General features: G+C 39.4%; 1 non-coding gene across 1 annotated transcript; it reads left to right on the top strand.

Moving 5' to 3' along the window:
* Window positions 1–9,065: 9,065 nt before the first annotated feature.
* Window positions 9,066–9,173, top strand: LOC114051699. Its single transcript, XR_003570192.1, has one exon. It is a non-coding gene; the product is annotated as a U6 spliceosomal RNA (small nuclear RNA).
* The last annotated feature ends 1,509 nt before the right edge of the window (window positions 9,174–10,682 follow it).

The following is a 10,682-nucleotide window of genomic DNA, read 5'->3' as shown; positions in this document are numbered from 1 at the left end:
TTAACTCCATCTAGGCTTTTCTTGGCAAAGATACTGGAGTGGTTTGTCATTTCCTTCTCCAGGGTGCCCCCGTTTGACAGATGTGGAACTGAGGCAAGTAAGGCTTAAGTGACTTGCTCAGGGTCACGTAACTAGTAAGTATCTGAGGCTGAATTTGAGCTCAAGTCTTCCTGACTCCAGGCCCAGCACTTAATCCATTGTGCAACACACATGCCCAAACAAGCACTAGGGATACAAGACAAGGCAAAAGACCGCCCTCTGCCCTCAAGGAGCTTGCAATCTAATGTTTCTGCCTCACTTGTAAAATGTGTGCCTTTTTATGGAAGCTCAGATACATGGTGTCAAAACAAACTTATTTATATGTAATATCATTTATGATTTCAGTTTCATATGGCCACTCTGTCCAGATATTTGATTTCTTCACCTGTGTTGGGCATTCTCTATGTATAAATGCCTTCCACTACTGCAGATCATCAACTCTTTGGGAAGTCACCATCTTACAGGGTAGTATGCAACATTCAGGAGTTAAGTTACTGACCCAGTGTCGTAGAACTAGTATATGTCAGAGATAAGATTTGAACTCAAGTCTTTCTGCCTCCAAGGCCGGTCCTGTAGCCACTATGGGGCAGCTAGGTGGTGCACTGGATAAAGTGCTGGGCCTGGAATCAGAAAGGTCCTAGTTCAAATCCTGCATCAGACACTTGCTGGCTGTGTTATCCTGGGCAAGTCACTTAACTCTATTTGCCTCAGATTCCTCATCTGTAAAATGAGCTGGAGAAGGAAATGGAAAATCACTTCAGAATCTTTGCCAAGAAAAAACATGGGGTCAGGAAGAGTGAGACATGACTAAAAAATGGCTGAATTGAACTAGCCACTATCCCATACTCCTACTCATAGCTAGTTCTACTGGCTTTTAATTAAAATACAAGAAAAATAAGATGTTTCTGTTTTCTCCTGTTTGCCTTTTGTCGAGTATCAGTGCAAATGGCATGCTTTTTGAATGGGGGCAGTGAGGGTAATTACAACTGCGTAGTTCAGTCACTGGTGCTTTTCTATGTAAATTTAAAAAAAGGCACAGCTCATCATAAGTTTCTTAATGAAAAAATAATTCTTCTGAATTAACAATGAAAGGAAAAATTGGAAAAGGGAAATAAATAGAATTCTACAGCCCTGACTTATCTCTGGAACGTCTTTCAAATCCACTGGGAAATATCTCAATAGAAAAACCAGGGCCATCCTGCTCAGGGCGTGTCTTCAGTGTTGGTGAAATCAGTTGCATTAGCATTAATGGAGTGTTGCTATTGCAGACGTGCTAGACGCTAAGCAAGATACAATACCAAATAATACACGGTCTCCTCCTTCAGGGAGCTTACAATCAAGTGGTAACCTTACATCTCTTCTTTCAATGATCTTAATCATCTTGGGGAGGGAAGGAAGGGAATAAGCATTTATATGGCACCTACTATGTGCTAGACACTTTATAAATATGTTCATTCATAATATCCTCCCAACCCTGTGAGGTAAGTATCATCATCATCATCATCATCATCAACTTTAGAGTTGGGGAAACAGAGGCAAACAGATGTTAGATGACTTTCCCAAAGTCATACATCTGGTTTCTGAGACCAAATATGAACTCAGGTCTTCTTGAATCCAAGCCTAGCACTCTATCCACTGTACCAACAGTTGCCTCAATTGTCCTTCCCTCACCACTGTCCTACTGCTTTCTGGCAGCCCAGAAATGTCCATTGTGGACCCCAAACTAGGCAGTGCCTTGAACTGGACCCTTCTCTCATCATATTATTTCTTTTGGTGATCTCATCAGCCGCTAGTTTCAATGATCATTTCTATACCAATGATTGTCAGATCTACTTGTCCAGTCCTAACTTTCTCCCGACCTCCAGTCTTTCATTTCCATCTGTTAAACATTTCAAACCAGATTCTCATACATATCTTAAATTTAACACGTCCAAAACTGAACTCATTATTTTCCTCCTAAATGGTCCCCTCTTCCTAACTTCTCTATTCCTGCTGAAGTTATCACCCAGGCTCACAGCTTAGGAGTCATCATCAACGCGTAATTCTCTTGACCCTGCTATCCCATCTATTGTCTAGTACTGTCAACTCTGTTTTCCTAACCTCTCTCAAATGATATCCCTTCTCCTCCCTGACTCTGCCACCATGCTGGAACAGGACCTTGTCATCTCATACCTGGATTCTGCAAGAGCTTTTGAGTTGGTCTCTTTGCCTCAAGTTTCTCCTCATTCCAATTCATCTTTCACTCAGCTGTCAAATTGATCGTCCCCATGTCACCTCCCCGATTCAATAACTTTCAGTGGATCTTTCTTGCCTCTAGAATCAAATATCAGATCCTCTGTTTGGCTTTTAAAGCCCCCTTGCTACATATTATAACCCCTTTCTACATTTCCAGGTCCCTTACACATAACAATGTAGTCTGTGAAGTAGTGATATTGTGTTCCTTGCTATTCCTTACACCAGACACTCCATCTCCTGGTTCCTGGCATCTTCACTTGTCCTCCATGCCTAAGATTATCTCCCTCCTCATTTCTGTCTCCTAGACTCACTGGCTTTGTTCAGGTCTCAAGAAAAGTCCTATCCTCTGTGAGGAGCCTTTCCCAACCCCCCTTATTGCTAATGCCTTCTCTCTCTATTGATTATCAACTATAGATCCTGCATATACCTTTGCTGGTACGTAGGTGTTTGCGTGTTGTCTCTACAATTATACTGTAAAGTTTTTAGGAGCAGGAACTGCTTTTGCCTTTCTTTGAATTCCCATAAGTTAACAGAGTGCCTGGAACAAAGTAGTTGCTTGAGAAATACTTGGTCTTACATATTTTAGAAAAATAATTTTTATGATATTCAATATTTCATGAGAGATAGCATTACAAAGTGGAATCTACATAGAGGGTATGTAGGTATAGATTAAAAATTAATTGGAAACTGATCTAATACTAAAGAATGAGTAGGTCAAAGAATGAACCATAGAAACAATCCCTAATTGCGTTAAAGAAAATAACAATAATGAGACAACATACCAACATTTGGGGGATGCAGTCAAAGCAATGCTTAGGGGAAAATTCATATTGCTAAATGTGTTCATTGATAAAAGAGAGAAAGAGCAGATAAATGAGTTGGGCATGCCACTAAAAACAACCAGAGAAAGAAAAAAATTAAAAATAACTAATTCAATGTGAAAATAGAAATTCTAAAAATCAAATATGAGATTAATAAAATTGGAATCATAAAAAGAACTAATAAATAAAATTAAGAGCTAATTTTATGGAGAAAGAAAGAAGAAAATAGATAACCCACTAGTTCATTTTATTTTAAAAGAGAAAGAAGAAAATCAAATTACCAGTATGAAAAATGAAAAGGGTGAATGTACCAGCAATGAAGATGAAATTAAAGATATTATTGGGAGTTATTTTGCCCAATTATCTGACAGTAAAACTAACAATCTAAGTAAAATAGATAAATGTTTACAAAAATACAAATTTTCCAGATTAACAGAAGAGGAAACAGAATACTCAAATAACCTAATCTTAGACAAAGGAATTGACCAAATCATAAATGAGTTCCTTAAGGAAAAATTCTCAGGACGAGATGGATTTATATTGAATTCTACCAAACATTGAAGGAATAATTAATCTCAATATTATATAAGCTATTTTTAAATATAGGTAAAGAAGGAATCCTACCAAATTCATTTGATGACACAAAATTGGTTTTAATACCTAAACCAGGGAAGGCAAAAACAGAGAGAGAAAACTATAACATGGGGGTGGTGGGGAGGAAGGGAGGGAGAATTTTAAACTCAAAAGCAAGTGGAAATGATTATTGATAAATCAAAATAAATTAATAAAAAAGACAAAAAAGAAAACCATAAGACACACACACACACACACACACAAAAAGAAAACTATAACATGTGAAACCAAATATCATCACCCAGGATCCTTCTTTCAAACTATCTATCAGCCCTCAATTCCCGGATGAGAAAAATAGCTCCAAATAAAAAAAAAATCCAACCCCAGCTAGGAACCCAGCTCTTCTGACTTCATTGTTCCTTGATGAAAGGAGAGCCATAATTGTCCAGGACATCTTTACTCTTCTTGTATCATCATAATCATCATCATCATTGATAACACCAATATAGTGCTTACTATGTGTCAGGCACTGTGCGAAATACTTTACAATTATCTCATTTAATCCTCACAACAACCCCAGGAGACAGGTACCATCTCCAGAACTTTGGAATCCAACTGCTAATCCTTCTAACACACACACACACACACACACTCACAAACATGCACTCACACACACATACACACACACTCACTCACACTCTCACTCACAGAACACACACACACACTCACACACACACACACACACACACACACACCATTTAAAAAGACGTTTGAGCCCACCACAAATTTTTCATGTTTTCCTTCTCTGAATTTTTCCTTTTCATCAGGCCCTGCATTGTCTCTACTCCATGCCCTAAGGAGAAAAAGTCCCTTGTGCCCTTCTCAGGCTTTAGTTTATGAGCATGAATATCAATTGTCAGAATAAGCCAACATCATTTGATGAACATTTTCTGTATTTATTTCTCGGCCACTTTTTGAAATAGTCTGCTTTCCAGACCATCACAAATGTGAATACAAAGTCCCAGTGCACTAGCTTGAAAACTGATTTTTCAACCTAGTGACCTTCTATGTGATGTTATGTTCTTGTAGCTAGTGTAGTGATTTTACATGCCAGGCTTAACAATCATGTTACTGTATGTGACTATCTCTGAAAATGTGGGAAAGCAAATAATTCTATAGTTTAAATAGACTTTACTCATGGAGGTCATTCAGGACATCTATCTGCCAGTGTCCTTCAAAAGCCCAGGTGTTCTGAACCTTTACTGTGGGCCCTGGAGCCCTTGGGCATCCTGGTGAATCCAATGTACTCCTCAGAATAATGTTTTTAAATTCACAAAATAAAATTCATCGGGCTACAAAGAATACCAATCATGTTGAAATAAAGATGCATTGTCCCATCCAAATTCACAGTCCCCCCTAAAGTCATCTATAGATCCCTTAGGTATGTGGATTCTAGGTTAAGAACTCTTGTTTGCAGCTAATTTAAAACTTTTTTAAATTTGTTGCATCTGTGCCAATGCCAGGGAAAGCCTGGCATGATGGAGAGGGTGTGCAGTATTGAGTAAAGCAGAATCAGTTTCCCTTCCCATTCTGACATTTATTAACTGTATGTCTTCTGGCACATCACAATTCCTGGGTGCCTCAAGCATCTCCCCGTGGGGAGGCAGTATGGTGCAAGGGATAGAGCTCTGGTGTCAAAGGACATAGTTCAAATCCCACCTCTGACACTATCTATGTGACCTTGGACAAGTCACTAAATTAGCCAGGTTCTCAGTTTCCTCACCTGCAACATAAAGTGTTAGACTAGATGACACCTAAGGTTACTTACAGTATTAGGTATATGATGCCAAGATAGATACAATCTGCAAGGCAGAGAGGGTTTCCTGAGCTCTATAGAGGGCCATCCCTTGTTTCCCATTTTATCTTCATATCTTCAATTCGATTCTACAAACATGTATTCAGTACTTACAGTGTTCAAGGCTCTGTGCTAGATGTTGTGCATACAAAAACCAAAAGCAGCCCTTGCATTCAAAGGGTTTACATTTTGTGGAGAAGGGAGGAAAGGCTGACGTGTACACAGGTAAATAAACACAGAAAATATCTGAGTCAAGTCAACAAGCGTTTACTATTTGCCAGACACTGTGCTAAGTGCTGGGGATGTAAAGGCAAAAAAAGACAGGCTCTGCCCTCAAGTAGATTACATTTTGTTGCAGAAAGACAACTTGTAAAAAGCAAGGGGAAGGTGGGGGAGGGTATCTAAGCAAGAATACGATGGAAAAGCCCAGAGAGTCAGAACCACAGCTGGCAGAGGAATGAAGGACATATGACCTTGGATCATCCTCCAAATGGAGGCTCTGAGAGGAAACACAGGGAGAAGGGCACCACCAGCATGGAGGCTGTTCCAGGGTGAGAAAACTCTAGACACTGCAGAAATGTACAAAGTCACAGTTTCATCATTTGGGAAGTGGGAGAGAGGAAGGGTATCGGACTAGAGTCCACTTAAAGGTCTCTGACCCTGCAATCCTCCTCTGTGGGCTGAGGCTGAGGCATGAGTGGCTGGCATAAACAGGCAGGATCTTAGGTAGGAGGTCACTTTTGATCAGAATTATGAAGGAAACTTGGTATTCTCAAAGGTGGAAGGGAGGGCAGAGTAAACAGCAGGCATGGGTATAGTTTGAGCAAATGCCAAGACAGTGCTTTCCATATCATCACACGGACTTACTAAGTTCCTATTTGGCTGGATTAGGAAGAAAGAAAAAAAATCATCTTCTTCCAGTCTCCTTTTGGTTTAATGTCTTTTCCCTCTTAACACTATGTCTTCCCTCTAGTCCACCCACATCCTACGGAACCAGTATTCTCATGTTCTTATCCCTTCTCTTTACTAAAACCTGCTCAGCGTAAATTATCTGAGAAGCTATTATCTACCAAATGTGGAGGGATGAGGAAGCAGTGAGGTAACTTGAGTATCTGTGAAATATAAAATGTTGTCCCTCTCAGGAGTATTTGCATTACGACAAGGAGTCAAACCTTAAGGAATTGGTATCTAATTCCAGGGAGCTGTGAGCCAGCACGTACAGATATTTCTGGGCAATGGAGACTTCCTGTTGTCAAGGAATTACTCTTTCTACCAACTCCAAAGGGTGGTTCTGTCTATATATAAACTAGAATAATTATCCAATACCTTGATGAAGCCATGATTTAACCTTTAGACGTATTCCCTTCACACTTAGAGGTCCCAAATCCCAATGCATAATTCTTGTTTTTGTATTTCTGTAATTCTTCCATAGAGGTTCATCCAATATGCTGGAAATCTTACTCCTTTGGAGGGAGGGGAAAAGTTGCTTTTCAAAAAAATCTAAAAATATTTCATGGATATCACTTAAGCACCCAAACTCACCATCTATGAGCCCTCACTCTCATTATAGGACTGGCCCACCTCCATTTTTGGCCACATGCATTCTTAGACATTGTGCAAGCCTGCATTATCATCAGGCATATGCTTCAGCTTGATTAAAGATGTTGTTCCTCTTTTCTCTGGGTTTTGATGGATGGCTTTTGATTGAGATTCTTCTGAGATTTAGCTGTTACATGATTCATAGTCTTGTAGCATCACTTGGAGAATATCTGTGTGGAAAAAAGTAATATGTCATCATGAAGTCAGCCTTGAAGCCAAAAAGATTCAAGTCCCCACTCTGTCACAAATTGACTGTTTCACCCTGGACAAGTCACTTCACCCCTCAATACCCAGTCTAGGTGACTTTCTATAAATATAAATACTGAGGTTTCATCTTTCATCAGTAAAGGGAGCATACTCATCCAGGTTTCCCTCATACCACTAAAATCACAGGTCCAATCATTATTCCTACTCTCCTACATACATATGTACACACACATGTAACACATACATATATATGTATGTGATTTTATCTATAATTACACATATTTGTATTTATAGATGATATTTATTATATACATATATGTCACATGTGATATGTATATGTACATGTGCATGTGTGTATGTGTGTGTGTATATATATATATATATATATACATATATAAAATCAAGTGTTCTTTTCTTGTGCAAATGTTGGGGATAAATGTCCAGCTTTCCTAACCTATACTCCAGAGAGAATTAATAGCAACATTACAACATGAACAAATGCCAATCCTTCCACTTGGACTTCAAAAGTTAACTGTACAAATAGGGGAAGACAGGGTCTGGCTAGAGGAAAGTTGTTCAAAGAATGATTAAGGGTTTTGAATGAACCTACAACACAAAATGAGCCAACGGAGTAACAAAGCTTCCAAAAAAATGAACCACCTCAGATGGAATGAAGAGAAGTACATTGATTAGAATGAGAGAGACATTGTAATGTGTCCTGGTTGTGGTGGTGGTAATTTGTCCTCCATACTCAAGGAGGACCGTGATATCGGGAAGGTGATGCCATGACTTGTAAGTGAGAGAGGGCTGTCCAAAGTCACCAACCTCACTTTCTCCTCTGGAGCCATCTGGGCCCAGTGGCAAGATACATATCAGGATGACTGGAGATGGCCCCCTGTGTCCTGGTCAGACCATATCCACAGTATTTTGTTCCATGCTGGGTGGAAGGCCCATTTTAGGAAGGGTGTTGACAAACGGGAAAAGCTTCAGAAGATAGTATCTGGGATTCTGGCCATACTGGAGAACAAGGCCATACAAAAACCAGTTGAAGGTATTGAGAATGTTTAGCAGGGAGAAGATAAAGTTGATTGGCACATGATAGCTATCTTCAAGTATGTGAAGGGCAGTCATGTGGGAAAAGGATTTGATTTGTTCTTCTTGACCTCAGAATTATAGAGGCAGATTCCAGCAACATAAAAACTTATCTAACAATGAGAGCTGTCTGAAATAGGGCTGAGTTACCTTGGAGACAGTCTGCTTCATCAAGAAGAAGCTGGATAAGTACTTGACAACTATGTTATAAGGAGGATTCTCACTCAACTACAGTTGCGGCTGGATGACTTTGAGGTCCCTTGAAATCTGTGATTCTGTGACCCTGCTCAACATCTGAGTTTATACAACATAGCTGATTCAATTATCAATTGGTGCCTGCATTTCTCTACTGCATAGCCAGTCTTTTGGAATATATTTGGATGTCTCACAATTTCTCCTCTCTCTAGGTTGGAAGGATGTCTTGCCAAGGAAACAGTGGTAGCTGTCACTGTGGCAATGTCTCCTGGGTTCTATGACTGTATCCCAAGAAATAAATGGTAGGTTGTGTCTCCTTCATCAGTCCACCTTCCAGCCAGTCTGAACCTGGCCTGCTATGTCTCACCTCTGCCTGGACATTCCTTAATCACCGTCACTTCTGAGAATCATCACATCCCTTCAAGGCCGAGTTCAAGTATCACTTTCCTGTGCTGTCTGCAACAGCACATTTACTGAAATTGGAACGATACAGAAAAGCCTAGCATGGCTTCTGCCCAAGAAAGGACATGCCATGTTGGGAAGCATTCCATATTTTCTGAGTTCCAAGAGAAGGTTTTTTGGGAGGAAGGGACAGAAAAGTTTGGGGGATGGTAGTAGGGACGGTGATGTGGGAAAAAAAGAAGAAAGAAGAGTCAACAAAACAATTTTTAAAGGAACAGAAAGGAGCAGGACATTTAGGAGGAAAGACAAGCAGAAATATTTTAGAATTAATATGTAAATGTGGTACATACCTTAAAAAGTTATATGTAATAGAAATTCTTGGTTACATAGACTATGTTTTTTTCTCATTCTTTGTGTATGAAAATGCTCATATTATTACTATATATCAAGTTTATAAGAAAATAAAATTAAAACTCTGGAAAGTGCCACAGAAGACTATTCCTGCCACCTGCCTGCAATTGGCAATGTTCTCTCCCTCCTCAAATTATTCATATTTACTTAGGTGTGTAAATGTTTATATCCCCAAGAGAATGTAAACTCCTTGAGGGCAAGGACTGTTTTGATTTTCTTTTTGTTTTTTGTATTCCCAGCACATAGCTTTCACAGAGAAAGTTTTTAATAAATGCTTGTTGAATTGAATTAAAATTCATCATGAGCAATAAACTTGGCAGTCAGGGTCAGGATTTGGAGTTGACTACAGAGCAGACAAGACACGTAGCAAAAGCAGGAAACTTGGTACTTTCAGGCCAGTTGAGCGCAACAGAGTTGCTGGAACTTGAAACTGGGATTTACTGATTTTTTCTTATCTCAGCCTAAACCTGCCTTAGCAACTTACCATGCCCAGCTCTGCAGGCTCCTGGAACAGTTTCAATCCCCTTCAGGGACCAAAGAGGAAAGAAATGGAAGAGAAGAAAATGGGGACGTTAGCCCAAGAGTGAAAGCTGAAAAACCGAAACCAATTTACAAAGAGAAAAGGGCAAGGGGAAAGCCAAAGGAAAAAAGCACGAATGTGAATTAGACAACCTTGGCCAATCTCAGATATAATGACCAGCCTGATTTAAATGACTTCACTTCTCCTGGTCCATTGGATTTTTCTTTCCTCCTCTTCAAGAATCAGAGATTTAGAGATAGAAGGGAATTCAGAGATCATTTAATATAAGCCCTTGATTTTGGAGGTGAGGCCCACAGAGCTTAAGACTACCTAAGAAATAGGAAACAGAGTCAGGATTTGAATCTAAATCCTCTCATTCTAAATTCAGCACACACTTTCCACTGTATCAGGCTGCTTCTGCTGGTGAAAGTCTTCTCTGTCGATCATCAAGGATAATCTGCCAGTCAAAAGCCTGATTGGAATACTGATCAGCCATTTATACCGGCAGAACCAGTCAAAGCCAATTTTTACAAGATATTTTACACACACACATACACACACAATAATTTCCCTAATTTCCTTTTTACACACAATGTTCTGTAAATTGAAACACCTTTTTATTATGATGATTTGGTATTACTAATTCAGTGCTTTGTACATAGTCTCCCTGGCATTCACATTAGAACATTTTAGAATGATGGGAATATAATTTTTTAAAAAGCAGAAGAAAAAG

The sequence above is a fragment of the Vombatus ursinus genome, unplaced genomic scaffold (assembly GCF_900497805.2).
Source record: "Vombatus ursinus unplaced genomic scaffold, bare-nosed wombat genome assembly UNPS02014804.1, whole genome shotgun sequence".
Taxonomy (NCBI): Eukaryota; Metazoa; Chordata; class Mammalia; order Diprotodontia; family Vombatidae; genus Vombatus; species Vombatus ursinus.
This window is presented reverse-complemented; position numbering and strand designations above follow the sequence as displayed.